Raw genomic sequence first — 5474 nt, forward strand, 5'->3', positions numbered from 1 at the left:
GTGTGTGTGTGTGTGTGTGTGTGTGTGTGTGTGTGTGTGTGTGTGTGTGCATGTGTGTGATTGTGTGAGTGGGTGTGTGCGTGTATGTGTGTGTATGTGTGTGTGTGTGTGTGTGTGTGTGTGTGTGTGTGTGTGTGTGTGTGTGTGTGTGTGTGTGTGTGTGTGTGTGTGTGTGTGTGTGTGTGTGTGTTTGTATGTGTGTGTGCATATGTGTGTGCGAATGTGTGTGTGTGTGTGTGTGTGTGTGTGTGTGTGTGTGTGTGTGTGTGTGTGTGTGTGTGTGTGTGTGTGAAGAGTACACCAGGAGGAGCTGAGTAGCTGCGGCCAAAGCCGTCACCTATACCCTATTATGCGCTTTATGGACTGTTGGTGGCAAGTAACAGTCACTGGTGGAAATCAGAGAGGAGTGCGGGAATCGAACCCACAAATAAGCAAATGCGAGACCAGCACGCTTCCGATGACGCCACCAGTGGTCCGTTGCTTCGATGGCAGGAACTCCCCAAACCCACACTATCCCACCTCCCCCCCATAAAAAGGGGGAGGGGATTAGCCCCCAGTGTTCTTCCCTGCAGATCGTTCATCCTTCCTTATTCCAAGTCCTCGGCCTTTCGTAGGACTTCTTCGCTCACAAGTATCGTATCCTTTGTGGGTACATCCCTTTGTCAGCCTCCCAATACACCTGCCGATGACCTCAGCCTTTTTCTCTTCCCATTGTCCTTAGTTTCTTGTTCAATGTTTACTTCTCCTCCTCCACCCCCTCCCCTTCCTCCACCCCTCCCCCTCCCCCTCCTCCTCCTCCTCCTCCTCCTCCTCCTCTGGTTTCTGACCCTCTCAACCAAAGCAGTTTTCTTCTTTCTTGGTGTCTGTTCCTCCCTCTTCCTCATAGTCTTCCTCCTTCCTTCTCCTCCTTTCATCCTCCTCTTCCTCCACCAAATTTTTCCATTATTTCCCTTGCTCTTCTTTCTCCTTTTTCTTCCTATTTTCTCCTACTTCTCCTCCTTCCTCCCCCTTCCTCATGGTCCTCCTTTTTCCTGCACCTTTCCCCCCCCCATTCTTCCTCCTTTCTTCTCCTTCCTCTTACTCTTCCCCCTTCCATCTCCTCTTTTCTCCTTTTCTCTCTTCTCCCTTCTCTTCCTCCTCCTCCTCCTTTCTTTTTTTTTCCATTCTTCCTTCTCTTCTTCCTACTCTCCCTTCTTTTTTCTCTTCCTCTTCCTCCTCCTTTCTCCTTTTCTCCCTTCTCTTCCTCCTACTCTACCCTCTTCCTTCTCTTCCCCTGTCTCCTTTTCTCCCTTCTTCCTTTTCTTCCTCCTACTCTCCCTTCTTCTTTCCTCCTACTCTCCCTTCTTCCTTCTCTTCCTCCTTCTTACTCCCCGTTCTTCCTTCTCCTCCTCCTCCTTCATTCTCTTTCCTTCTTCTCCTAATTAACCCCTAATTTAGCTGATACCCCCTTCAGTCTTCCCAGTTCCTTGTCAACACCTCCCCCAACCTCCCCCCCGCACCCTCCCCCTTTCCATCCTCCTCATGTTTTTACTCATTCCCAATTTCATTATCTCTCATTCTCTTTCTTCTCCTCTTTCTCTATTCCACATATTATCTTTAATTCTTCTTTCTCCTATTCCTCTTCCTCAACTTACTTCTTCTTGGCCTTTCTTCCCTTATTCCTTCCTCCTTGGTCCCCCCTTTCCTCTTCCTCCTCTTCCTTGTCCCTTCCTAACTCTTAATTTCACACCCTTTCTCCTCCTTCTCCTCCTCTTTCCTCTCCTCCTCTTCTTTATCGTTTTCAGCTTCTAAACCTCACACTCCTCCTCGCCCCCTATTCCTCCTCCTCGCTGCTCTTATCTTACTCCTCCTGGCTCTTCATTTCTTCCTTCCTCTTCGTCCCCTTTCCTCCTTCTCCTCCTCCTCCTCCTCCTCCTTCTAGCTCTTGATTCCCTCCTTTCTATTTTTCTCGTCTTAATTCTCATGTTCTTCCTCATCCTTTTTTACTTCTCAGATTCACCCTCTTCCTCCTTGCTCTTTATTTTCTCCTTCTTCCTTCTGTCCTTAATTCTCCAGTTCTTCCTCATTCTTTTCTACCACTCAATCTCACCCTCCTCCTCCTCCTCCTCCTCTTCCTCGCCATCCTCCTACCATTCCCCTTCCCTCCTCCTATCATCCTCACTCTTCATTTCCTCCTTCCTCCTTGTTTCCTCTTTATTCTCATGTTCTTCCTGATCCTTTTCTTTTTCTCAATCTCACCCTCCTCATCCTCGCCACCCTTATTCTCCTTCTCCTTGTTCTCGATTTCCTCCTTCCTTCTTGTCTCCCCTTATCTCTCCTATGTTTCCTCATCCTTTCCTACCTTTCAATCTCACCCTCCTCCTCCTCCTTGTCTTCGTCATCCTCCTTCCACTCCCCTTTCCTTCTCCTTCTTCTTGTTCTTGATTTCCTCCTCCTTCTTTATCTCCCCTTTACTCTCATGCTCTTCTTCATCCTTTTCTATCTCTACACGTCTCCTCCTCCTCCACACCTCCTCCTCTTCTTCCTCCTCACTGCCCTCTTTCTTCCCCTCCCCTCCTCCTCCTCCTCGCCGCCCTCTTTCTTCCCCACCCCAGCTCTTCCTCCTCCTCCTCCTCGCTCTTCATTTCCTCTCACTTTTCTCGCTCTGCTTTCAACCCTCACTTCGCTGTAAATTTTTTAACCAATAGGGAGGATTTTCAAAAACCACTATCGCTCCCCACTCCCCTTCCCCCCTTCCATCTCCCTCTCTTTCTAACACTTTTATTTCCTCTTCATCGCCCCCTCCCCCCTCCCCCCACACACCCGAGGGCGCCCCCATTCTGTTAACATTTATCCCTTAAAAAACAGTGGGGGGGGGAGACCACTTGTAACTCCCCCAAAGGAGGGTACGATGCCTTAAACCTTATTCAAGGCTCAAGAGATAAACTGGCCAACATTACAAAGGGGCTAGCCAGTATATATCTCTACCTAAATTCTCCAAATGCTTTATTTTGTTTCCCGATTTTCTAAAAGTATTAATTTTGAGAGATCGCAAGGTGTACGTGACCAATAAATAAATAAATAAATAAATAAATAAATAAGTAAATAGATAAATAAACAAACAAATAAAGACATAAAGACGCGTTTCGTTTCTTTTCATAGAATGAAAAAATATATAAAAAACGCATTTCGTTTCTTTTCACTTATTTTCATTTCTATTCAGTTATTTTCATTTCCCGGTTTTCTATTGGTTTGCAATAACTTTTTTAGTTTTCTCTATACACAAGGGCTGTCCAAAAATTATCCGACCTTAATTTTGTTGTATCTGGATACGAGTGTTTTTTTTTTTACGAGCAAAGGTCGAATACTTTTTGAACAGAGGTCCTCCACCTCTTTCCCTTCCTCTTCCTCCTCCTCCTCCTCATTTTCCTCCTCCTCCTCCTCCTCCTCTTCCTCCTCCCTCCCTTCTCCTTGTTCCTTCTCCTTGTTCTTGTCGTTCCCTCTTATAAGATACCCAAGAACTTTCCTTACGATAACGCAAGCACATACGTACACACACACATACACACACACACACATAAACCCACACGCGCACACACATACACACACACACACACACACACACACACACACACACACACACACACACACACACACACACACACACACACACACACACACCCATATATATATATATATATATATATATATATATATATATACAGGCACACACACACTCACACATATACAGGCACACACACATTTTGTTTGTTTGCCAATTCTCACGGTCATGTTTGCTCTTCTTCGACCTTCTACCCTGACTCACCCTCTCCATTCTTTCATTTTTTCTTTGTTGACTTGTTTCTTTCCACTTTTTTGTTTCTTTTTTATCAGTGATCTGACTCACTGGTTTTCGATTATACTTGTATATGTACACAGTATATATGCCCAGAAATATAATTTCACTGTATGGTAAATATTTCTGGCGTAGCACATGAATTGCCTGTCTCATTTTTTTTTTTTGCATACTATTCATTTACGTACATTATACAGTTGTAGCACACACACACACACACACACACACACACACACACACACACACACACACACACACACACATATACACACACACACACACACACATATACACACACACACACACACACACACACACACACACACACACACACACACACACACACACACACACACACACACCATATGCAGAATTATAAAAGGGATGGAAGTCCTTGATGGAGATGACTTATTAAAGTGGGGTAAAAGAAAAACCAGAGAACACGAAAAGAAACTTAAAAAGAATAGTTACAGAAGAGATCTGAAAAAAATAACTTCCTACACAGATTGATAGATATCTGGATCAAACTGAAGGAATAAACAGTGAGTGCAAAAACTATACAAGAATTTAAGATCAAACTGTATGCTGAAAGATACAAAAGTGGGTCACTACGAGCATAGCTCTCTTCCCATAAAATACAACTAGGTAAATACAACTAGGGAAATACACGCACACAGACACACACACACACACACACACACACACACACACACACACACACGAACGTTCTCAGAAGTCCACATCATAAACGTGGCGTCATACACAGATTGACATTAATGATGACATCAACGCTGGAAGAAAGGGGAAGGGTCTCAATTATGATTACTCTGATCATAATGAAAGAGACTGGAAGAGACCATAAGGCCCACACTAGGCAGTTCCATGTGCCTTATCTTCTATCATTCCCATTTATAAAGTTATCTAGCCTCCTCTTAAAACAACCGATAGTTTCAGCGCTCCCTATATGGTTATTAAATCTATTCCAGAGACCAGAAGTGAAGAGATTTTTGGGGATATAGGAGGCTACATCATCCTCTTCCATAATTGTTGGCACATTTTCCTGTATTCTGGTTACCGTCATATGTTATTACTCATCCCTGTAGCATATTATCAATACTGAAGGAATTTAATTAGGAACGAGCAGAGAGAGAGAGAGAAAGCGAGTCAGAAAGATAGATAGATAGGTAGAGAGAAAGAGAGAGATAGATAAATAAAGAGAGAGAGATAAGTAGAGAGGGAGAAAGAGAGTCAGAAAGATGTATAGAAAGATATAGAGATATATAGGTAGAGAGAAAGAGAAAGTCAGAGAGATAGATAGATAGGTATAGAGGGAGAAAGAGAGTCAGAAAGATAGATAGACAAAGAGAAAGAGAATGCAATTATCCATCCAGTTAATAAATAGGTAGAACAACGATCTATCAGGAAAAAAAATTGCACATCCAAACCACAGGAAATTTTAGAAAAACATTTGAATACCCTAAAGCTTGGAGAAACAATATCCAATAGCCCAATTAAACGAGAGTAAACGTAATTCTTAATTGCTATAACACGCACATCTGTTCAATTGAACACCCACGAACATACAAATGGACTTCTCATATATCTAGAACATAAAACGTACACACACAAACACACATAA

Source organism: Oratosquilla oratoria, unplaced genomic scaffold (genome assembly GCF_046742065.1).
Source record: "Oratosquilla oratoria isolate Oo_2021 unplaced genomic scaffold, ASM4674206v1 SCAFFOLD300, whole genome shotgun sequence".
Classification (NCBI taxonomy): domain Eukaryota; kingdom Metazoa; phylum Arthropoda; class Malacostraca; order Stomatopoda; family Squillidae; genus Oratosquilla; species Oratosquilla oratoria.